We start from the raw sequence: 24,857 nt of genomic DNA on the forward strand, positions 1-24,857 counted from the left end.
GCACACACGGGCCTCTGAATAAGAAACAAGGATGCGCGCGTCCTTGGGGCAGCATTTGAAGCTGGGGTGGCACTCGATACACGAAAGCGGGTGAGGGTGTGCACCCCAAGGCTGGGGGCAGGGCTCGTGCTCCCCCCCAAGCTGCCCCATGCAGCCCCACTGCCGCCCCGCCTGCGCGCCCGGCAGGGGAGGAGTTAAGCTGCTCGGGCACCTTGGCACATCGCGCTGCCCAGAACAGCCGGCTCCCACCCCCACCGCTTCTCTTCCTTTTTGCCGTTCCCTCCTTAATTAATCATCCGCCGCTGCCCCACTGAAATATGGAAATCGCGGCCGGAGACACGCTATCCCTGCGCGGCGTGGCCGTCCCGGCGGCAGGGCGGGGGCATCGGGCCATCGCCCGCCTCCTTCCGTGTGTGTGAAATTATGTGCACAAAGGCGCTGCTTATCTGAGCGTGTGAACTAAATAAATAAATAAGGGCTTTTGTTGGGGCTCCGGCTCCGGCACATGACTGTTTTCACTAAGCCGCCCATGTTGTCTGTGTCTTTATGGGGCTCGGGAGACGGGGAGGCCCGTGGGCCGGCCGGGCATCTGGGCCTCTCCCTCCCCTGGCACCGCCGCACCCCTCCCTCCTGCCCGGGCTGGGCTCCCAGGCGGCCTGGCACGGTGCCAGGCTCGCCGCGCGGGCAGCAGGGTGGGGCAAGCGGCGGCAGCGGAGGACGTGGCCGGGCGCCCTGGGCTCAAGCAGCACCCCAGCCGGGAGGCCGGGGCCCAGAAGGTGAGGGCACCTGGGTGGGCACCCGGGTGGGCACAGGGTGGGCGGCGGGCGGGCAGCAGGCGGTGAGGCGGGCTGGGCAGGCCTGCCGGGGGAGAGCGCTGGGAGAGCTGGGCACAAAGCAGGGCAGTGCCAGGCCTGGTTGCTCCCTCCCGGCCGGCCTCCCTCCCGCCCTCCCTCTGGGCGCACCCCCCCCCCCGCCCGGGTCCAAGGGGAGGCCAGCGGGCGTGCAGGGGGCCCAGGCAGGAGGGCGCGGAGCTGTGGCCGCGGGCAGAGGAAGGCCCGGAGAGGCGGGGCCCAGGGCTGTCAAGGAGAAAAACATCCCAAGGCCTGCAAATTGCTGCTCTCAGCTTTTTTTTTTTTTTTTTTTTTTTTTAACTCCTCCTGCTTGGGAGGAAAAAAAAAAGCAGCGCTTCCTCTGGAGGCGGATGCAAAAAGGATGCAGAATTTTAACCATCTCCTGCACCGGGGCCTCCCCAGCGCGCTGGCCCAGGCCTGGCCCGGCGCACACGGGCGGGACTAGCCCGAGGCCTCTCTCCGGGGCCCACCGCCAAGCCAGACCCATCCGCGGGCCTGTCCAGAGGCAGGGCGGCTGCAGGGGTGTGAGGGCCGGGGTCGGGGTGCCCAGGCCTGCACAGAGCTGCCACGTGGTGGGCCCCCAGGCATGTCACAGTCACCTCTCGGGTCACCTTCAGGGGTGCTTGACCGTTGGGTCTTTGGGTGTTGACTGTGGTGCCGGGGCATCTGGTTGGGGACCCCCCAGCGCTGTGCCTGGCGGGTCCCGGGTGCCGCCGACTCGGAGCCTCAGCCGCGCTGGGATCCTGGGCCTTTCTCATGTGGGAAGTGGTCTGGTGTCCGGCGGGGGCTCCACACACTGTGTGTTCAGGGCAAGGCTTCTGGATAAGTTCCAGGGGGAGGGAGGCCATCAGGTCACCGGAGAGAAGATGGACGAGCCCCAAATACAGACGGGGGCGGGGGGGGGGCGGGCCTCCCCGGGTTAGGGTGCAGAGCAGGCGGGAGTGCGGGCCCTGGCAGGATGGTCCAGGGAGGCACAACGCCCGGGGGCTCACAAATATGTTTTCATTTTAATGTCTCTTCGAGTCGGAAGAAAAAACGGGCTGTAATCGTAATGAACACATAACGGTGAATTCTGCCTGGATTACACCCATCTGTGTAGCAGGGCAGCCATAGATGTTGTTAATATAGTGGAGGGAGGGCCTGGAATGTGTAAATGCTGAGTCCATGAAAGTCGTGATGGGGTCTCGGGCTGGTCCGGTCTGTCCCGGGACCAGGGGTCAGATCTGGGGGCCATCTGGGGGCCATCTGGGGGCCCTGTGCCTGTGGCTTCTCCGAAGGCCGGCCAGGACAGGCGGACACAGGGCCCTCTCCTGTGCGTGTTTCTGTGCACACATGTGTCTTCCAAAGCTCCCCAGACACGTGTGTGCAAGACCCAGTTCCCGAGAGAAGGCCGTGGGCTGCCCGGCCGCCAGGGCCCAGGACTCCTGGCCCCGGGTGAGGGCTGTCATTGAGTGGGGAGACAGGGTGACAGCTTCTAGCTCCTGTCCCCTGGGAGACAGCAGGCTGCGAGGCCGTCCCCACCCCCGCACCCACACCCAGCACAGCTCTAATAGCAGCAACGCGAGCCGCAAACAGCCGCGGCCGGATTTCATGTGCCAGACGCTGCCTTTTTCAAAAAGTAAAAATAGGTGAAATTCACGATCCTAATACCAGTTACTTAGTCTAATACACATCCAAAACGGTATATTTCAGAATGTAATTAATTCCAAATTATTGATGAGACCGCTGGCTTTTTTTTTTTCACGTCCCGTCTTGGAGATCCAGGGTGTTTTACACCCACATCCCAGTGGCACGCAGACTCCGCATTTCAAAGGCCCAGCGGCCGCGTGCTGTGGAGGGGGACTGGGTCCCGGGCCGTGCAGGTTCAGCTGGTCTCCCACGGCCCCCCGAGTTGGGAGCCTGCTTTTCCTGCTCTTTTTTTTTTTTTTTTTTTTGCTGGTGGCCCTTCAGGGCCAGGGTAAAGGATGCTTCTCCCCTGGCGTGTGTGTGTGTGTGCGTCTGGCCCCCCTCAGCCGAATGGGTGGGTGTCGAGGCTGCAAGTGTCCAGGGCGAGGGGGGCTGCTGCAGAGGGCTCTTTGCGGGCTCCCAGACGCCAGGGGGACGGGCACAAAGGGCTGGCTTCAGGGTACAATAGTGGGGCGGTTAGTCACAGTGCGGGCAGCGGCCAGGCAGACAGAGATCCCTGTGTCTGCGCCTGGCCGGGCTGGGCCCTGCAGCTCGCTCCCCCAGCGGCTTCTCCTCCCTGGCTGTGGCCTTTTGTCTGCACCCCTCCCCGCGGGCCCATTAACCCCCTGCTGCTCACTGCCGCCTACCTGGCCCTCAGGCTGGGGCACCCTTCCCTTGGCCACAGCGGGCGGCCGGCGAGGGGCAGGGTCCTCTGGCGGGAGAAGCGGGGCCCAGGCCTGCCGGGTTTCCCTGGCATCCCGGGGAGGGAGGCTTCGGGGCAGGGCGCCCCGCGCTATTGGTGCGGCTCCCGGAAGGGTTTTCGGAGGAGCGCGAGCCGAGCGCGGGCTCCGCACCATCTCACCGGCGCCTGGAGCGAGCCGTGGCCATGCGCGGGCCCAGCGCGTCTGGAAACAATGAAAAGCCCAAACTGTGAGGGCGAAGGAGGGGCCCCGAAGGGGTGCCCGCGCTGTGTGCTTTAAAGTGAACAGCCCGATATAAACATTGGAATCCTGGGCCTCGATAGACGGAGAAGAGAAAATGAATTAGTCATGTCCCAGGCCTGTCTGGGGACGGTGAAAGCAGGCTTCTGCCGCATTTGCTAGTTAGCAGCTACAATTAAAACCTCCGCCGGCCTAGAGTCTCGGAGACGGAATTCGCTGTTTGTTGTGATTTGACAGTTAAATTATTAACACGTGGAGAAGGTAACGGCCCTCCAAAAGGTATAAAACACGGCGCGCAGTCTCTCTCCTTAATTTAAAAATTATCTGTGCCGAGATTCTGCACGTCGGCTTGCCTCTGCTAAATTAAAGTGACATGTGTTTTTATTTTAGGAGGCAGGGATGGTTTGCTGTGCCCCGTGCGAGGAGGGCAAGTAAAATAGAGGTTGTTTTTTTTTTTGTTTTTTTTTTTTAATGTGACCATCTACTTAACGACTTAAAAATTCCAAATGCCAGACATTTTTTCAGGGAGGGAATAAATGTCTCCCTATTTATCCATCTTACCTGTTGATTACATTTTATCATTCTTTAGTTTATAATCTAATCCTTGTTTAAAACTGGGGATGTCTTTGGAATCTAAAAAGCGTAGGTCTGTTTGCTCGGGGGACCTCCGTGCCTCCCTGCTCAGAATCCCAGCCCCGAGCCCGTCCCGTCCCCTCGCCGCCCGGGGCGAGGCGGCGTGGGTCTGTCTGCAGACGCGCGTGATGGGAGACATATGCTGAGCTCACACCCTTGTGCTCTGATTTATTTTAACCAGCTAAGATGATTTTAGCACAAAGAGGGGTGTACCTGACTTGCATTCTTCGAGCCCTGGCGTTTTCGAGCCGGGGAACCATTCTTTTTTTCCTTCCCCCAAACCCAAATTCAGAAATGGCCTTTTAGAGTAGGAGATGGCGCCTGGCTTGCCTCGGAACGCACTTTAAAAGAGGCTTGGGATCAGATGCATTTGATTTGTAGATTTCTCCCCATCTGTTGTTCTCCTGGGGCTGTGAATGGCCCACTTAAAAAAAGAAGATAAGGCAAACATGTTCGCTTGGGGCCACCCCGTCCTGCTGGGGACGTGAGCCTCAGAGGCCCGCATGAGATGAGTCACCGTCCCCTGCATGCCTGGCATTCGGCTCTCCTGTCGGCTTGGAAAAAAGACAGACCCTGCCTGGCCGAGGTACCCGCACACCTCTGCCGGGCCACTTCCCAGGGCCCCCAAACTCGGGGGGCATACTTCCCGGTATGTGAAACCGGGACCCGGTATAAATAGCATTATTTTAAAGCAAACCTCACAAAAATCTTCACTAATTGCAATTCCACCCTGGCTGCAGGCACCACCTCCAGTAATGGGGGAAAAAAAAACAAACCCTGGAATGCAGGAAACACACTCGATCCCCCCGGGGAAATTGTCTGCCCTGCAGGAAGGTGCCTGGACTGGAGGTCTAGAAGCTGCCGCGGGGACACCCAGAGACACAAAGCCTTGGGTTAGGTCCTGGGCTCCTAACTTAGACTCCCCGATTCCAAACGAGAAGGAAGGAAGGTGTCTGTCTGTCCGGCCCCACGTCAGGGTTGCTGCAGGGATACCGCAGCGGCGGGCGGCCGATGTTTGCACAGCAGAACCGCCCAGTTTCGTTTTCTGTCTGAAAGCGTTTCTCTAAAAAGGGGAACGCGCTAGAGACACGCGAACCCCCGTAATCATCTTTATAACTTTCCTGGCAACATGGGATTGTAATTATTTATGTAAACTCATTAACAGCAACTCACTTTATTCTCAGAATGGATTGTCTCTATCTGACGTCTAAGAAATATAGTTGTATCAGCAATACGATTGTTTCCTAATTAGAAAGGCGACGTAGGCTCCTTGGAGAAAATTCGGACAAGGCAGGAAAGGCATGGAAGGGGAAATTGTCCCTCCTCCTCCCGGGAGAGTTCTGGTCACATTTGCACGTAGGGCCTCCCCGCTGCCCTGGAGTCCCTCGGCCTCTGGTTTCAGATGCCTCCATGGTGCTTTCTGCTCGGTCCCCCTACCCTCCTTGTGCTTCTGTTCTGCTGCTCCTCTCGGGGCCTCAACCGCCTCCCTCGGCGGGCAGGCGCAGGTCCCGGTGTTTGTGGGGAGGACCAGACCCACGGCAGCTTGGCCCTGAGGCAGGACCCAGCCCTCGGGCTGATCAGGGCATGGACAGGGAGGGCGGGCCGCACATGCCAGGCTCCAAGGCTCCCAGCGTGGAGATGGAGGAGGGTCCGGCAAGGCCTTCTCCACGCAGGACAGAGCAGGGAAGGGGAGGACAGAGTGAAAGTCGGGCCTGAGGTTTTAAGTGTCAGCAAAGAAAGAGGCTTGGGCCAAATCAAAAGTACGGCTTCGTAGGCGAGCAAAGTCTCACCCGCACCTCGGAGAGGATGTTTCCGAGGTGCTGGGCCTTCTGGCCCTGACCTAAACCCACCCAGCGCCCCGGGGCTGGTGCCAAGCGACTCGGAGGCAGAGAATGGCCAGCACCGATTCCCAAATGCGCGCTGCAATCAGGCATGTGCCTTTGCTGGTCCCACAAATCTGTCAGGCGAAAGTTCCCGGCCTCTGGGGGCGGGGGGGGGGGGGTTGGGAGGGAAGCAAGCTGATTTCCATACCGCTTCCTGGACTAAGTGTGATCCGAAGGGAATTCTAGAATTTCCAAGTTCATTCTTGGTTGGATAAGTGGAGCCTACAGGGATCTGCCTTATCCCCCTTAGAATAACGCAATGGCTCCAACATCCTAGCAACAGATAGCACGGCAGACAAAGTTTACGGGCAAAACTGTGGTTGTCAAGTTAGTTATAGCGGGGGGAAAATATTTCCGCGGAATGAAATCTGGAAGAATAGGGAAAGCCCGGTAAATTTCATGTAACAAAAGAATGGAATATTGTGTCACTGTTAAAATGCTATTGACAAAGCATTTGTAACAACATGGGGACACAACACTTTGCAATCTGTAAGCGCAGGTGTGAATTATGTAATTGAATGCCCAGATCAGCTGCGGGGAAGGAATTACAATAGAATATTATTTCTGGATAATGGCATGTAGGTGCCTTTTTCTTTTTCTATGTATTTTATACTTGAATTATTTATATTTTACACTTACTACTTAAATGGCCTCTATCTTAAATATCTATCTTTATATTTTACTCCTAAATTACTTATACTTTAGACTTAGCTATGCCTCCTCTAAACACATGGTGTTTTTATAAGGGGGGGGATCCTCTTTCAAGGCTTGTGAGTAGAAATAGAGACAAATGGCATATTTGCCGTCAGAAGTTGCGGCTAGATGGTACTGAGCAGAAGTATTCATTAGGCCCACAAATAGGTATAGTAAGTAAATATCATACGTTCCCTTAAAAAGATTTGCATATAGGTGGCTTGTTAATCAAACACGACACGGATTCCCTAACCAAACGTATGTTTGCACAACCATAGCGTAAAAAAAAAAACAACTCAAGATTTTTTATGAACGTAAGGAGAAATATTTTTGTCCCCTAAACAATAGCATCGAGAAAGCGAAAAAAAAGAAAACGGCTCTCTGCTTCTTGGCTCCTTGGTGAGACTTTGCTTGAGTGTGAGTTTGTACTTTCCGTGTGACGGCTTGGTTTTGGGGGGCAATTTAAAAGTTCCTGTCGGAGGGAGAAGTATACAGAACTTGAATTCATAACGCCAGATGATAAACTGGAGTCTTTGGGTGGAAATCGTAGTGGTTTATTTATATATTCATCATTTGCTTTCTTAAAAAGAAAGAAAGGAAGGAAGGAAGGAAGGAAGGAAGGAAGGAAGGAAGGAAGGAAGGAAAGAAAGAAAGGAACGAAAGGAAGAAAGGAAGAAAGGAAGAAAGGAAGAAAGGAAGAAAGGAAGAAAGAAAGAAAGAAAGAAAGAAAGAAAGAAAGAAAGAAAGAAAGAAAGAAAGAAAGAGAGAGAGAGAAAGAAAACAATTTTTCCCCAGCGGCACTTACTTCTCAGGACTTTTGTATCACAAAATACTATTCCGCACCTTCAGTCACTCGCTGACTCACAGGGTGCCTGGCTGTGTCCAGACAAAAGGTGGGCATTTTTTTTTTTTAACCATATCGCTACAGGATTTTGTGATGTGGAAAAATCTGTTTCCGTGTAAAATATCAGCCTGCGAGCAAATGGCCTTTGCTTCCCTGTAAGACGAAAGCCCAGGACGGCCGTGGTGGGGAGAGTGCGATCTTTAAAAAACCGGGCGTCAGAAGTGCCATCACGTCCCCGTGGCTTCAAAGGCCCGGCGGCGGGGGATGCTCTGAGCTACCTGCTCGGCCGCCCGCCGCGTGGCGCAGGTGAGCGGTGCTGGGGCCCCGGGCGGCCCCCCGTTTCCCCGCGGCCCCGGGGTACGGGGTCTGCACCGGCAGGCCAGCCCGCCTGGGAGGCGCCAGGCTGGGAGGTCCCTCGGCCTCCGGGGCGCGACCCTCTAATCCGCTTTAGTCACTATATTGTGCGCTTCGTTCGGCAAAGTAAACAACACGGCGAACAAAGCAGCGGGCGCTGGCCCCCGACTCCCTGACCCCGGGTCGTGCCCTTTGTTCACCCTCAATGGGGCCGCCCGCCCGCAGCTAATTGGGGCGCGTGCTGCCTCGGAGGACTGGGACCTGGACACTGACTGGGGTCCGACACGGGCTCGGATTCGGACTCGAAGGTGGACCGCGGCTCGGACCGCGGCGCTGCCCCGGACACGGACACGGACACGGACTCGGGCGCGGACGCGGACCCCAACCACGGACACGGATTCGGGCTCAGACCCCAAGCTCGGCCGGCGGCTAACTGCGGCGCCGCCGCGGACTCGGAGGCGGACGCGGACTCGGAGGCGGAGACGGAAAAGGACAGCGGCTTCGGCTTCCGCCGAGGCTCTACCCGGGATGCGGACCCGGCCTCGGACACAGACCGCAACCCCGGGTTCGGACGTGGACACGGACCCGAGCTCGGACCCCAAGCGTGGTCGGCGGCTAATTGCGGCGCAGACACGGACTCGGATACGGAGCGCGGCTCTGACCGAGGCGCTACCCGGGACAAGCACGTGAACTCGGATACAGGCGGACGCGGACCCGGACCCCAACTCCGGACTCGAACGCGGATGCCGACGGACGCCAACCACGGGCTCGGACGCGGACCTTCCCTCCAAACTCGCACGCGGACCCCAACTCCAGACTCGGATGCGGACCCCAACCCCGGGCTCGGGCAGGGACTCCGAGCCTGGGATGCGGCTAATTGCAGCGCGCGCCCCTGCCGCCGCCGATGCGGACTCGGATGCAGGCGGCGGCTCCGACCGCAGGTCTGCCTGGATGCAGACGCGGACCCCAACCCCGGACTCGGACTCAGACGCGGACGCCAACCCCGGACTCGGACTCAGATGCGGACCCCAACCCCGGGCTCAGATGCAAACCCCAGCCCCGGCCTCGGGCACAGACCCCGAAAGCTCGGATTGCGGCTCATCGCAGCGCGCGCGCCCGCCGCTGCAGACTCGGACGCGGACTCGGACTCAGACCGAAGCTCTACCCGGACACGGACACGCACTCACAGAACCCAAATCTGGACTCGGGCCCAGGGTCGGACACGGACCGAACCACAGACACGGACTGCAAGCTCGAACTGTGGCTGTGGTGCGCACGCGCGCGCGCCCCCGCCGCTGCAGACGCGGACTCGGACTCGGATACGGATACGGACAGCCTACGGACAGCCGCTCCGACCGAGCCTCTACCCGGGACACGGACGTGGACTCATATACAGACCCCAAATCCGGCCTCGGACGCGGACCCCAACCACGGACACGCCCTCAGGCACCGACTCGAAACTCGGAACTGCGGGTAATCGCAGCGCGCGCGCCCGCCGCCGCTGCAGACGCCGCCTCGGATCCGGGTACGGGCAGCGGCTCCGACTGAGGCTCTACCCGGGACAGGGACGTGGACTCGGATACAGACCCCAAATCCGGACTCGGACGCGGATACAGTGTCTGACAGGAACCGGGACACGGACCCCAACCACGTTCACGGACTCGGGCTCGGACCCCAAGCCCGGACTGCGCTCACTGCGGCACGTGCCGCGGCCGCCGGCGGACTCGGGCGCGGATACAAACAGCGGCTGAGACCGCAACTCTGCCCGGAACGCGGACATGGACTTGGACGCCGACACGGCGTGGGATCGCAGACCTCGGGTCTGCCCCGGACACGGATATGGAATCAAACCTGGACTCCGACACGGACCACAACCTCGGACCGCGATCTCGGCTTTGGCTCCGGGATACGTCAGACCCCAAGAGCACGTCCCGCCGCGGCTAATCCGAGCGTGTGCCGCGGCCGCCGCCACTGCTGCCGCGGACTTGGCCGCGGACTTGGACACGAACCTCAACCGCGGACTCGGACACCGACTCGGGCGCGGACCGCAAGCCCAGACTGCGGCCAATTGGGGGCGCGCGCTGCTGCCGTCCTGATTTTGGATCCGGGCTCTACCCCGGACACGTTGTCGGACCCCATGACCACGTCAGACCGTGGCTAATTGGGGCGCGTGCCGCGGCCGCCCCTGCCTCCGAGGACTCGCGGACTCCAACACGGACCGCGGCTTGGACCGGGTTCTGCTCTGCCCGGAACACGGACTCGGATACTGATCCGGACGCGGACTCACCCCGACCCTGGCCCCGGGCTCGGCTCAGGATTCGGACTCGGGTCCCCGGATGGGGACCGCGATCTCTGCCTGGCGCGCCCCAGCTCACTCTCCACCTCTGTGCACGCTCGGGCCCCTCCCGGCTGCGCAGCAGACCCGCCTCCCGACGCGGACTAGGACCCGGGCCGCCTCCTACCCCAGAGCCTGGCTCTGCCCGGGGCTCGGACTCGGACTCGGACCCCCAGCCCGGACCCCGGCTCTACCTCGGATTCGGACAGGGATGCGGACTCGGTCGCGGAGCTGAACCTCCACCCCGTACCGCTGCGTAGAGCCTGCCCCGGGCTCGCCTCAGGATCGGATTCGGACTCGGCCCCCGCCCGGCCCCCGCTGCAGACCCGACACCGACACGGTTCCACGTGGGTCAAGCCACACGCTCGCGCTGCAGGCCACGCCCCCCGCAAGCCCCAGACTCCAGGCCTGACGCCCACCCGGACCGCCCTGGTCTCCGTGTCCGCCAGCCCCGCGGGCTCAGCCCGCCGCCCTGCATGCGAGCCCGGGGCTGCCTGGAGGAGGCGCGCGGAGGCCGCCGCCTGCAGAGCTGGAGCGAACCCGTCCCGTCCGCTGCCGGCGGCGGCGCGGAGAGAACAGGGCTGCGGTGCCGTGTGTTTCTTTCTCTGGGAAATAAAGTTCTTTATTTCTGCTGCGAGTCCTGCAAACGACACAGGAGAGCTGACCCCGCAGAGCAGATGCCATAGACCCTGTGGGGAAACCAGGGCCCCTCGGACCCTCTGCGGTGGCTCTCGCCCCGCTACACCTCTCTCGACCGAATCACAATCTTTCCAGAATCCAGGGGCGTCCTAGGCGCCCCGCGACGCCCAGGTGTGATGAGGCAGCGGGCCCTAACTTCAGGCCGGGACCACTCCACGCCCTGTGTTCTTCGCTTTGGCCTCCGACGCTGGACAGAGTTGGGCTTTTTATCCCAAGAAGCTTTTGAGACTTAGCTTGTGTAACTTTTAATTTACTTGAAAGGTTTTGTCTGTTTTTTAGAAAGCTTTTGAGACTTAGCTTTTGTAACTTTTTTTTTAATTTTAAAGGTTTTTGTCTTTTTTAGAAAGCTTTGGAGACTTAGCTTTTGTAACTTTTTTTTTAATTTTAAAGGTTTTTGTCTGTTTTTTTTTTTTTTTTTCTTTCCCGAAAGCACTTTCTCATATAATTAGGCTCAAACAAGAAGCCAGAGAAAAGAGCCTGGGAGGCCTCGGCCTTGGCCGGCGGAACAGAGCGGCTCCCTCGTCCTTGGCCACACGGGCGAGGCCTCTGCTCCGCTTCTCGCTTTTTTTTTCAGAGTTTTGTTCACCTCGCTTTTCCAGGGAGACTTTTTAAAATGTTAAGTTTGTTTCTGAGCTTGTCCTTTGTGGACTGGAATGTTCTGACGCGGAGTCTGGCCTGGGGAAGGCGCGGTGTTCTGTGCGGCCAGGCCTTGCAGTAATGAGGCTGGAGCTGGAGAGGGGGCTGCGTGGAGGGGGCAGGGCTCGGCAGGGTGCAGACCTCCGCTGCAAAGGGAAGCTGTGGGGCCCTGCTCGGCTGTGATCACCTGCACAGAACTAGTTCCCAGACGGCCCGAGTTCCCTCTCTCCTCACGTCCTTCCTCTCGTCCTTCCTGCAGCCGGCTGCCAGCACCCACCTCCCTTCCCCTTTTCTGAGGATCAGTAACTCGAGGTGCTGGGCACATGGTTGCCCCTGCAGAATGCTGGTGCCCAGGCCGCCCTCCAGGAGAGAACCCGCCTAGTGAGCCGCTCCCCGTCCTGGCTGGCGGGAGGCTGCGATTTTCCAGGCCATTTTGGTAACCCGCTCGGCCTTTTGTGTGGAGCGCACAGGCAGGCAGCCCTGCGCAGGGTGCCGGCTCGGCGGGAAGGGCGGTGGACGGGGCTGTGACCCCTCCGCTCAGGTGAGCGGCTTTGTCGGGAGGACCCGGCAGGCCCCGAGGGAGCTGTGTCTGCGATTTCACACCGGAGGTCCATTCTTCCCAGCGGCTGGAGGGGGTGATCAGGATGCACCTGGCGGGGAAGGGTGGCCGCCTCGGATGACCGAAGCCGGCTGTGGGGGAGGGAGGTCACAGAAGCTGGCCGGCTTTCGGCTGTTCTGGGGCCCAGATTTCAATGCGGCTGTTTTTCTTGGAAACTGCTCTCACCTATAAAATACGCCTATGTGTGAGGGAGTGCGGCGAGGGGGATGGGGATGTTTTTCTTTAAAAAAAGCAAATATAAAAAAGAACAGTGCTGTGTGTGCCTGCCTGCGGCGGCTGGGGGGCCCGGGTCTGGGCAACCTTGGCCAAGCCCCTACTCCATCCATCGGCCTCCTCCCCCTGGTCCTGAAGGAATGCACTTAAGGGTGACAAGGCTGTTCCCCCTTCCTCTCAGGCTGTGGGGATCCCGGGAGACGGGTGGGGTGGGGAAGAAGCCCTCTTGTGCACAGACAAGGTGATCTCCTGACTACCTAGCCCCCCGCCCGCCCCCGGGCGGCTGTTTTCTGACTCAAACTCAGCAGCTCCGGGTACCTGGCACTTCCTGGCGTGTGGGGTGTTTTTGCTGAGCTGCACTGTGTCGACCCCCCCCCCCCGCCCCGCCCGCAGTGGCTTTGAGGAGGGCGTGGGCCATACCTGGTGAGAAATGCAGGATATAGAGGCTCCGGGCCTTTGAACGGGACCACAAGGTGGGCTCTCGTTTGGGGGATTGGATTTGAGGGTTTGGAGACCCTCGCCCTCCTCAGCTATGCCCGAGAGCCCAGGGTCCAAGGCCAGGCTCCGTCTGCGGCGGGCCCCGCTGGCTTGGGGCAGGATCTGTGGAGCCCAAACCTCAGCCCCGTCCACCCATTTGTTGTCCCCTCCCGAGGGAGCGGAGCTGCGGGCAGAGAGGCCTCAGCCCCTGGCCTCACCCCCTGGCCTCACCCCCTGGCTTCACCCCCTGGCCTCAGCCCCTGGCCTCACCCCTGGCCTCAGCCCCTGGCCTCACCCCCTGGCCTGCCTGCTTTGTGCTAACCATGGGGAATGAGGCCAGCATGTTGACCACGCGGCGAACACCATTGTTTTTGTCTTGTGGGGAAAGGTTTGCTCTATCTGAGATCGCATCTTGTTATCTCCAGCAGGTTACGTGTTTGCTGGCTTTGGGCGTTGGCATGTGTGGGATGAAAAAGGGGGTGACCCCAAGAGCACAGGTAGGGCCTGCCCTGTACCTGGCTTGGGGCTCCCCAGCACCTTAAGTCGGCCCCACACCCAGGAGGGCAGCAAAAACTTTTATTTCTACACACACACAGGCACGTGTGTACGCACACACACACAGCCACACGTGTGTGTACACACAGCACTTACACACGTGCATGCACATGCATGTGCACACACTTACATTTTTGAGTGTGTGCGTGTGCACACACATACACACACACACACACACACACACACCCCGGGATGTTTCTCGTGTCGCTAACATTTAATGTTCTAATATTAAAGTTGGAGGCACCGAGGGGCTGTCTTGAAAGGCTCATTCAGCCTGTCTGCCTCCGAGCGATTTTATTTATGTCTTCTTGTCACGCACGTCAAAGAGCTCTGTGTGTTCCTCGCAGACTGTTCGGGTGGCTGAGTGTTTTGCTTTTTGGCTACAGCTGGTTAATTTTTCCGAGTCTGTAGATCCAGGTGTGCGCTGCGAAGTTTTTCCCAGCGTGAGGAGTTCCCCAGTGAGGCTGAGAGGCCTCCGAGAAATTTCCGGCGTCCTACGTGCAAGAGACGGCTAATTTCAGAGAAGTTATGAGTGTGCGGGACAGAGGCGCCGGTTTCTGTGTCCAGAGCCTCGCCCTGGACGAGGGGGCTGGGCAGGGCCGCCGGGAAGCCGGATATTTAGAAGGCAGAGTTGAAAAACTGGTTACCAGATAAGATATCAGCACCAGCGCTAGCTCTCGGTGATAGTTTAAAAAATTCCTGCCTGTGAGCATCCTCCCAGCGAGCCCGGGAGGGACAGTGCCACGTTGCTGGGGAGTTTGAAAGACCTTTTAAAAATACATGGCCATCCTGTATTTTCATTTTCTGCTCATTGCATTACTTCTTACTTTCAAAAGTAATGGCACCCCTTGTCAGATTGTTTGTATCATCATCGTCTTTTGGTTCAAAAAACGCAACAAAGAACAAAACGTGAAGTTTTTTTAAAATTAGGGATTACACCAAGGAACGGGGCAGAACAAAGCCCTGCTTGCTTTTTTAGTATTTTTTTTTTTTTGCAGCCATTAAACAGGATCCTGTCTCGAAGCCATAAATTTAGTTAAGACATTCTTCACTTTTTGTGGAAAGGGAATGTATGAAAAATCTGACCTTAACCTTGCCTTTTTGTTAGGGATCTAAAAGCCGCGCTGTTTAGACCGCGTCTGGAAAATGAAACTCATTATGTAGAAAGCAAAGTACTTACCTGTGCTGTCTGGAAATTGTATTAGATTAAAAAAAAAATAAAATGGGAGTATTTAAATAAATAAGACCCGTGTGGTCAAATTTCAAACAACTTATCCTCGGCGCCCCCATCCCTCATTCCGCCCGGGTCCCTTCTGCAGGCGGCTGAGGTTTGCTGCAATCATTCTAAAGAAGTGACCTGTGAAGGCTTGGTTTTTTAAAAAAAAGTTCTTGCTGTCCCTTGCAATTTAACAATGCGCCGTTTGAGTTCCAACTCTGGGTTTATTTTCTTTCCTTGTCCCCCCCCCTTTTTTTTTCCTAAAGGGCTCATACTTTACCTAGAGCGCCCAGGAGCCAAGCAGCTAAGAAAGGATCCTAAAAATCCTCATTCCATTTGTGGGGAAGAAAAAAAAAATGTAACCGACTTTCACGAGCCTTTCAGCATTGTTTAAACATTTTTAAATAAACATTTGACAGTTTTTAAAGTTTAAAATTGCTTTAAGTTTTTAATAGCTAAATTCTCCTTAGATGTGATTTAAAAAGCATATGTGGTCATTAAAATAACGACTCTTTCAGACCCCTATAAAGGATTAATAAGATCTAAAAATACTTCAAATAAATCAAGGCTTTCCACTGCGGGAGAGAGGAAGGCATTCCTTAGACATTTGGGGAGTGAAATTCCTTTCCCGGGTTTCTCATGTCCTTTCACTTTTGTGGAAATCCGTACCTTCTCCCAGCAACAAACTCCACACTCTAACTTATCTTTAATTGCTCATAAAAATTGGCTGTAAGTGCCACAATGAATTCTTTAGAAGAATGTTAATTTCCCAATTTGTGATCACTCCATTTTAGAAATGGCAGGACTGAGAGACTAAAATAAATTCAGCACCCACTTCTCTTTGAAAGGTAACTTTGCGTTTTCAAATGTGCTCTTTGCTCTTTCCCGGTCCAAATCCGAGGCCCCAGCGTGGCCCTTGGCGACGTGTGTGCGTGTTCTCCTGAGGACATTGGCCCGGCACCCTTAATGCCTGTTTTCTGATCTGTGTTGTTACTACTTTGGAATGCAAATATTAATTGCAGTTCCTCATCTGTGAGGGGGGATTTTCACACGAGCATCTGTGTTTCATCTACGGCCTGTTCCCACATTTCTACATGTGTGTGATTGAACGCACATTTATTGAGACTCCTCGTTGTTTTATGTTCTTTTATTTGAAAAATAATAATTAACTTCTTAGGAATGCTCCCAGGGTTGTGAGACTTTTTTTTAATATACACACACGTAGGTAACACGTCGTGGAAAGCGAGTGCGTGGACTTCCAAGGTGTGTTAACTACGATGAAACAGCTGCTCGCAGAAAGAAGGCTTCTCAACAAACGCGGGGCCGCAGGGTGGAGTGGCCGCTGTCAGTCGGGAGAGCGTAGGACGTGCCACTGATCACTGTCAGCTGCGGGCCCGCAAAGTCTGTTCTTTATATATTTTTTTAAAAAATGAAAGGACATCCACAAACGGCCTGCCAGCGTCTGGGTTTTATTGGGGCGTGGGGCGGGGGGGGGGGAGCTGCCGATGCAGAGCCCCGCTCTGTGCTTTATTCCCCAAACATAGGAAGCCACGGCCAGGGCTTTATTTCTGTTGCTGGTTGTCAGGCCAAGTTTGACATAAAACTGAGTGAACGAAAGCAAAAGATTTTGAAAATTGCTTCATGATGCTCAGAAGGAAAGACCTTTCCTCCCGGGCGCGCCGCACACATCTCCTTACTCAGCGCGAGACCCCGCAAAGGGCCGCGCTCCGTTCGCGGTTTTACTTCTAGCTAAACTAGCAGGCGGCCCCCGCAGCCGCCTCCCCGTGTAAATCACTGGGAGTCCAAACGAAGCTTTCACAAAGCGGGACAAGTTATTACAAAACCGGCCGATGGAGACGGAGCCCCGGGCCCGCAAACGCAGGGACGGAAGAACAGAATTCCTCAGCCGGGTTGGCCTCTCCGCACGGCACCCCAGGCTTCGGAGCCGCTGGCTCCTCCAAAGGACACGAGGGGTCACCGAGGAAGCGGCATCTTACCCAGAGGCCGGGAACTCCCAACCTGGAGGGGATTGGGCCGGCTGGAGAATCCGCATTTTTCTGGGGTGTGCAGGTTGCATGGACACAACCCAAGTGAAAAATGTAAGTTTCCACTTACACCCGCCCGACTGCCTGAATTAGATTAAATGCATCTGTTCGCTAGCTCCGAGAAGGCCTCGGACACAGAAAATGGTAAGCGGCTGAAGGTCCCTGCGTTGGGAAAAGGGAAACGAAACTGAAGCGCCCGGACCTTCTGGGGCTGGCGGGGGCTGAGCCGGGACCCTGGGGCCGCGCGGGCGGCCGAGCAGGAAGTGCCGGCTGCATTCCCAATAGACAGATCTTGGGAGAAATCAGGAAAAAATAACTGCATGAGGCCGATACTATAAACATCCTGGTCTAGCGAGAGCCCCCGGGTGACTGAGTTTTCACATATCTGACCTCAGGTCCGCGTGGGCCACGGGCACGGCCGGCTCCTCGGAAACCCGTCCGTCCGTCCTAACGCATAACACTCGTCCGCAAAGCAGATATGTGTGTTCTCCTCGCGGCCGATCCCAGCACACTCTCTCACGCCATTTACCTCGAATCATGTGAAATGATCGTGAGTTAGGAAAAGATTTAAAAACCAGCCCAAGTCGCCCCCAACAGAATCGCCCAAGGGCTGGTATTTGATTTCTGAATTTGCAACCAAGTTCTCTCTAAAGTCCATGCCAAGTCAGAGGGGATTTTTAAAAAGAGTGTGTGTTTGCGACTACCGCTCTGACTCACCCAGTTTCTTGTTTTATCAAATAATAATTGGGAGGAGAGAAATAGCATTAAGTTAACTTATGACTGTGTAAGCGTGAGGGGAAAAAAAAAATGAGCTAATAAAAAGGTGAGCTGGCGGCCCGATTATACAATGATTTCAGGTGGAAATTACCAGGCTGGTGCCCTGGCACCTCGGCACTGCCTTCCGTAATGATACAGCTGTCACCGGTGTGTGTGTGTGCCCAACGGAACCAAAGTTGGAAGTGGCATAATGGAAGATAATCTCTTTTTCTTTGTGGCTTTTTAAATTCAATGTTTTAATCCACCCATTTAATCACAAAACATATATCACATTAGTTATAATATTTCGGGTGCTTAGCAAAGTGATTATAAATAGATTACAGTGTGGTTGTTGGATGAGGCGTGTGTGTGTGAGTGTGTGTGTGTGTGTGTGTGTGTGTGAGTGGCAGGCTCTGGGTTTGGGGACGGTTTTACGCGAGGATAGGAACCATATATTTATTTGTAAAATCCCCATTCAGTTGTTACCCAGCTTGCTCATTATTTCAGAAAAAAACAAGATTCTGTATGAAAAGGTCCGGCTTCTACGACGTTTCCACCTCTGCGTTCAGTCCACGCTTTAAAGCATTTTTTTTTTTTTTTGGTGGCTCTGCAGCCGCCCAAGTGGCTAAACCACAAAATGTCTTTAATCTGTGTTTTTATAAAGTAGTTGAACCATCCAGGATAAAGATGGGGCAGAGGGGGGTTATAAGGGCCGATAGGGTTGGGGTCTTCCCTGGTGTGGCTGGAGCAGGAGGGGACACACGGGGACCGGTGGCTTTGGAACTGCCCCGGCAGACTTGTCTCACGGGGACGTGTTTCCTTACCCCACGCACCGCTGTGTAGCGGGGGGGTTCGGGGAGTGAGGAAAAGGATAACGGACTGGGCCAGACAGGAGAGGTCGTTTGTCCCCACGGTGCTGCTGGAATGGGGGCGGCTGGGAGAGCCGGCCTTTTCGGAGGAAGGGGCGCCGAATGCCTGCACTTCCAGCTCCCCACCCTGGCCCTTGACTGGGCACGAGAGGCCCCTGCACCCGCTGCAGGAGGAGGGGTGCGCACCCCTCGGTGACATCCCCGGGGGCTCCACTGGTGGTCGGCAGCCGTCGAAAGTGAAAGTCGCTCGGGACTTGGATGACAAGATGAACTGGAAAACATTTCTGTTCCATTTTCCTCAAGCTGCCTTTCCCCTCAGGAGAAAGAGAAAATTCATCTCTAGAAAGAAGAGGCACCCCGGGAAAGCCCTCTCAGAAGGTTTCTGGATGCGGCCTAGCGTTTCCCCTCCGCCCTTCCCTCCCCCAGCATGTGTGTGTCACAGAGTGGGGGCAGCACAACTCAAGGCCAAGGTCATGGGGGTCTAGGGAGCCTCCAAGGTGGTCAGCGGGGCCGCAGAGGTCCTTGGGGAGCTGCTCCCGCGGCCCCCGCCCGGCCTTGGCCAGGGCGGCCTGTCCCCCTCTCCTGGGCAGTCCGACCCAACCTGGATGGAGTTTCCTGGGAGGCGGACGGGTGAGGAACTTTTGAATTTACCAATAGCATAAAAAGTATATATATATTTATGACAGCAGGCAAATTTCCATTGGTCCACAGGAATGGCGAGATGTGACGTCAAGGGACACTGTAGTGAGAATGCCAAGGCCGGTTGGGGCGGTGGGGGGGGGGGACACAGACAGAGCCATTGGGATGGGGCTGAGGAGGCCTCCTTTCTCTGGGTGCTTGAGGACAGCCAGGCCCATCTGGCTCTGAGCGGGGGCATGCCCTGGCAGGAAGATGGGGTTACGAGCACAGTGACCCCGTTTCGGAGTCTCCTAGTGCCATAAGCTCAAGCTGACCCAGCTGAGGAGGGGGGGAGGTAACACTCAGGCGCCCCCGCAGAGCCGGCAACAAAAGCTGCTGTGGCCTAGCAGGCCTTCTGACCCTGCCTGGAGCCTGGAGCCTGGCCAGGAGCGACCCCCTGCAGGGGCGCGGGAAGGAGCCCCCGCAGCAGTGTGGTCCTCCGGCTCGGGAGAGCGAAGCTGCGGCCTGTAACTTCTCCCGCAGCTCCCGCACCCTGGGCCCGGGAGCACCAAGTGTGTCTGTGGAGAAGGCAGAGGGTGAGCTCGGAGCCGTGCCCTCGCCCATCCCACGCCTCCCCGGGCACGGTGAGGATTCTCTCACCTCTGCCAGGCACCTTGGCCACCCCCTCCATCTCTGGGCACAGGGCGCTTCTCCCCGCCACTTCACCAGATCCCTTGCGCCCCACCCCCAACCCCACTGCGCAAGGCGCCGCTCGCTCCGCCAGGCCCCTGGTATCTGGGAAGACCCCACGGAGTCCCCCTGGCACGCGCCTTGCCCTGGAGGAAACCGTTGGCCACCGATGACCCTGAACTTTGTGCTGGAGCCTCGTCTAGAGCTCCATGGGGCACACTGGCCCCCGCAAGGACCAGCCCGGCGACCCCGGTGGCTGCCCGCGGCGCGCACAGACCAGGGACGGTCGGTCCGCCGGGGGTCCCCGAGCTGGGCCCGAGCGTGCGCGCGCGCCCCACTGCCCGCAATCATGGCAGCCGGGCCCTCGAAGCGCAGCCGCTGAACGCGCTCCAGCAGCCGCCTTGGTGCCAGGGCGGCGGGGCGGGCTCGGCTAGCGCTTGCTGCCCCTCCCCCCCGCCCCTTGGGTGCGCGGGCTCCAGGGCTCAAAGCAAAAAGCGGCCGGGTTCCCGCAGCGCAGTACCCCCCGCCTAGCTCGCGCAGGCGGGCGGGGCCGCGGGTCGGGGGCGCGCTGGCGGGGAGCGCCCAGGGCTGCGTGCCCGCGGGGGCGCGCACGCGGGGCTGCGGGGCGAGGCGCGGGGCCCGGGCGGCGAATCCGCTGCTCGCGCCGCCGGCCCCGCCCGCGCGCTCGAGCCCTGGGAGGAGGGTGCATGGCGGAGGGGGGAGTCGGGAGGGGCCGCGCCCTGTCCTCGCCTGCAGTGGGCATGGCGGGGGCCCCGGGAGGCCTCGTTGGTATTCTGGGCACAGCCGAAGCTCTGACCTCTCTGCGGAACGGGGGCGCCGGGCTCGCGGGCACGGCCGTCGCCCCCAGGCGGTCTCTCGGGGCTGCGGGGCCCTAGGCGCCTTGCTTTCCCCCATCCTCCTTCCCCTCCTCTTCGGGTCCCCCCCCCTTCCCCCTCCCCCGCCCCGATCCGGCGGCGAAGGGGTGGGCAGGGAAACGCGCTCTCTGGGACAGGTGCCAACTCCGAGACAAAAGACATAAAATAGGCGGCAACGGGGGAAGCGCGGCTGGCGCGCTCAGGCGGGGACGGAGGAGCCGTGGGGGCCTCAGCCTCGGTGCCGACCGGGCAAAGTTTGGGAAGTCGCCGGGCAGCTTCGCAGCGGCGGGGGAAGCGCGGGCCGGGCTGCCCTCCGCGCCGCGCTCGTTCTCTCCGAGCCGCTGCTGAATAATTCATGGCGCGGCCGCCGGCCATTAGCATGCACCGGGCGCGCGGCGCGTCTGTGCCCAGCCGCCGCCACCGCATTCGGCGCCCGGGCCGCGCCAGACGAGCGGCCGCGCAGAAGCCAGGCCCGTGCTGTCCCCGCGCCCGCCCGCCCGCTGCCCGCCCGCCCGGCGGCGCCCATTGTGCCTCGGGCCCGCGCCGCCGGCCGCCCCCAGCCCGCCCGAAAGAAAGCCGCAGCGCGCCCGGTGGCCCGGCGCTGCAAGTTCGGGCCCTCGGCGCCCGCCCGCCCGCCTGGGGATGCACGTGAACTTGGAGAAAGTCGCGAGGCGTGCGGGCCGGGACCTCCGCGGCAGGGCGTGGGCGCCCCCGGCCCGGCGCGCTTTCGTTTTCGGCCAGGACAAAGGTCCCTCGCGGCGCGGGGCGCGGGCGCGAGGAGACCGGGTCCCGCGGACCCCTCTTCGGCGAGGGTCGGGGTTTCAATATAGGGAAGCCGGAGCCGGGAGGGAAAGCAGCGCAGTCCGCGGCGCGGCGCGGGGCCGGGGAAGTGCGGCCTGGCCGTGCGCTTCGCCGGCGCCGTCCCGGAGCCGACCTGCCGGGGGAGAGTTTGGGGAGAGGGCACCGCTTTGCTCTCTGCGGTGAGGGGCGGCGCGGGGGGTGGGGTGGGGAAGGGAAGCGTCTGGAGCCCTGAACTCAGGCCGGTGGCCAAGGGCCTTGCAGCCGCGGGCAGGATCGCGCGGCGCGGGCTGCGTCCGGCGGTCTCGGCGGTCTCCGGCAAGGGCAAGGCTGCCGACCTGCGCGCCGCGGGTCGCCGTGGGGTTCAGGGCGACTCCTGAGGACGGTAAGTGCATTTCTCACTTTTGCTAGTTAGTGGGTAATTAAATATTAATGAAGAGATTTCTAGGGAGAGCCCTTCTCCGGGGCAGGCCTTCCGCAGAGGGGCGTTGGGAGGAGGTCTGCTCTGGAACGGCAGCCTGGGCCGCTTGCGAGAACTCGGCGCCTTCGCCAACATTCTGGACTTGGAACGTGTGAGCCGGGCGCCCAGCCTCAGGTGTGCGGGCCGTTTGCCAGCGAGAATGGTGCGGGAGGCATGAAATAGCGTCCGCGCAGCTCCCACCGAGCGGGCGGAGAAAGGAAGCCCTCTTTAAAGGTTGGATGTGCTTGGAAGGGGGAGTCGGGAGCCACCACCCTTCCTTAAAATGTGTTTCCTCGCTCCCTAGACCAGCGGGCTGCCGGCCCTGCACTGCCCGAGAGTGGATCGAGGGGGCCCCCTGGTCCAGCCCCACCGCGACGGGCCGGCCGCGTGAAAGGCCCTGTGGAAGCTGTTGTTTATGGTGGCATAAAATGAAAAACCACTCATAACTTTGCGTAATAAATCCCCCTTTATAGGTGGCTCACACACAGGCCTGTCCCCGGCTCTGGCCAGTTTGTGGGGAGCAAGAAAGGGGTGAAGGAATGCACGCTGGCGGTAATGACGGGGGTGTTTTTAAGGGAACGCTGAAATTCATTTCTTTAAAGTTGGGTTGCCGAAGCCGAAGCCACGGCGGTCTCTTGCAGGCCAGCGCCGCCCTGATTGCATTTGAGTTCGCTGGCCCTCGCCGCTGGGGGCTTTAAAATGCATGTTGGTACTTGTGCGTGCCTTCCCTGCTAAAAGGAAACCCATACCGGTGGGGATTAAGCCTGCGTGTTATTACGGTCGCATCACAGGTGCGATTTCCCCGCACTCTCCCCCAGCTTGTGATGTGGTTCGGTTTGGAGAACCTTCCTGGGTGCTTCGACAACAGTCTCCTGGGGAGGGGCGGCCTGTTTCCGTAACACCCCGGACTTGTGAGCTGGCACTTGGAGGCCCTGTTTCCGGCGAACTTGGACAGAGGCCCCAGCAGCCCGGGCCTGCCTTGTGCCTCCCTCTCTGGGGCTGCCTGGCTCCCCGATCCCAGGAAGGACCCCGACGAAGGAGAGCGTTGCCGTGAGGTCTCGCCCACCTGGCCTCGGAGGCTGTAAGTTCGCTTGGAACGGCGGGCAGACCTGGCCGGCTGTTTGGCTAGGGCCGTTTCCCCCCCCCTCCCATCCCCCACCTCTCATTTTGAATTTTTATTTATGACTGTATCCGAGGCAGTTAGCAGACACGAAACCTGGGGTGGAACATTCGGGAGTGATCTCAGAATGGGGTGCCGCTGCCGTGAGCCTGTGCTCCGGCTCAGAGCTGTGCCCGGCGTGGCGATGGCGGTGACGAGGTTGGTAATTACAGGAAGCTCAAGTGCTCGGGGTCGGGGGGGGGGGGGAGGAGGGGGGGCGCTGAAAAATGTGGGAGGCTTTTTCTCTGGGTCCACAGATGACCTGTAACAGGGCCCGAGGGGTGGGGATGGGTGGCATTGTGCCGAGGCCATTGGGCGGCCCCTAGGATGAAAACATCCCCGCACATGGGGCACCCTCGGCTCCTCCACCGGCCAGACGCGAGGGACAGGGACAGGTCTAGCACCCCAGGACGCATCCCCCCGGGCCACTTTGTGGGGGGGGGGCTGCTATTTGGCAAAGCCCCAGAGGCCCAGCTCCTGCCCTAGAGTGTGCCCCCGGCATGGGGAACGGGACAGAGTTGAGTCTGCGGGAGACTGCGGGGCTGCCTGCAGGCCCTGCCTTTGTCCTTGTTCCCTCGGGCAGCTCTGTTCCAGCGCAGGCTCGTCCCAGGGGGCCTCTTGCCGAGCTGGCATATCCCATCCGAGCACAGTTTTATTTTTGATGACGCGCACACAAAGGCAAGGTCCCGAAAACGAAACTACGCCTGTCCTTTTTTTTTTTTTTTTTTTTTTTTTTTAATCACTTCTGGATTCAATAGACGGTGCTAGGCAAGGGGAGAGGTTCTCACGGCTGGCGGGCTGCTGGGAAGATGGCCCCGGTAGTCTGGGTGTGTTGTTTTTTTTTTTAAAACCAGGGCGGCTCCTTGCCTGCACTGCGGCCCCGCCATGCCCAGCCTCTGGCCACTTGTGGTCCCAGATCCCGGGTGAGGGGTGTCCAGGGGTGCTGCTGGGGCGGGGTGGGGGGGGGGTGATGGGCCTCCGCCATGCCCGGCCTTGAGCACGCCACGTGGACAGGCACACACAGCGTTGGCTTTGCTCAGCCGGGACGTGGGGAGCTTGGCGGTAGGGTTACTTCTGGGCCCGCGTGGCTCACTCCCGCCTCACGTGCGTCCATCCTCAGAAGGCTCGGGGCCTGTTCCATCCCGCCCTGAACCAGGTCGGACTCCAAGGCGGCCCATGGGGGCCCGGGAGGGGCTGGAGGGCTTTGCCCACCCTGGCAGGCACCCCGTGTCTGGGGAAACCTCCTGTAAGATACCGGCGTGTGCCCCCCCACTGAGGGCCGGTGTTCTGGAAGCTAGGGAGGCCCTTCAAAGCCAGGCCAGGCGGGAAAGTATCTGGGAACCACCATGCTTGGCCATTGTTGGGCTCGGGGGGTAGATCTGCACGTTTAGGGAAAAGGGCGAATTCTCTTGCAGAAGTCCCGTGGAGCCGGGAGCCGGGAGGCGGGGGGTGGGGGGAAGGGGGGGCTAGCTCACATTGGGCAGCTCCAACCTGACCCCTGGCTCAGCGTGTGACCCTAGACAAGTCACATCACCTCCCAGGGCCCGGGCCCCGAGCTTGGGAGCAGGGCTAGGAATGCTGACCCCAGAGGGTCGCTCCGAGGGCCGGGACGGCTTCAGTCGCACAAAGCGCAGGTCCTGGCACGTGGCAGGGCGCCATAAATGGCCGCCCCTGCGGTAATGGTTATTGTTGTAAATGGCAATCATCGTTTTTATTGCCAGTTATTATATTTTTGAGTTTGTGAGAAGCAGGGAGCCCAGTTTTGGTTTCGCTAGAAAGGCCCCTGGAATGCACCCCCCCCACCCCCCCACCCCCCGCCCCTCAGGTGGCAGGACAGGGAGCCTCAGCCATGTTTCCAAGGGAGCCGTCCGGAGCTTGCAGAGTCTGGGCTCTCCCCGTCACGGGGACTTGGCGGGAGGCACTGGGCACCCCAGATGCGGCCACGTCCCCCGGGGGTCCCCGGATGCACCCAC

At 59.0% G+C, this 24,857-nt stretch overlaps 1 long non-coding RNA gene across 2 annotated transcripts in view; it reads left to right on the forward strand.

Moving 5' to 3' along the window:
* The first annotated feature begins 603 nt into the window (after nt 1-603).
* Nucleotides 604-24,857, forward strand: part of LOC308244667 — a 42,391-nt gene continuing 18,137 nt past the window's right edge. The window contains exon 1 of one of the 2 annotated variants that reach the window (XR_013960157.1): nt 604-776. This is a non-coding gene — a long non-coding RNA (uncharacterized lncRNA). Of the gene's footprint in view, nt 777-22,676; nt 22,807-24,857 lie in introns of those variants that run through there. The other variant, XR_013960158.1, reaches the window with a different exon arrangement.

The sequence above is a fragment of the Plecotus auritus genome, assembly GCF_963455305.1.
Source record: "Plecotus auritus genome assembly, chromosome: 3".
NCBI lineage: Eukaryota > Metazoa > Chordata > Mammalia > Chiroptera > Vespertilionidae > Plecotus > Plecotus auritus.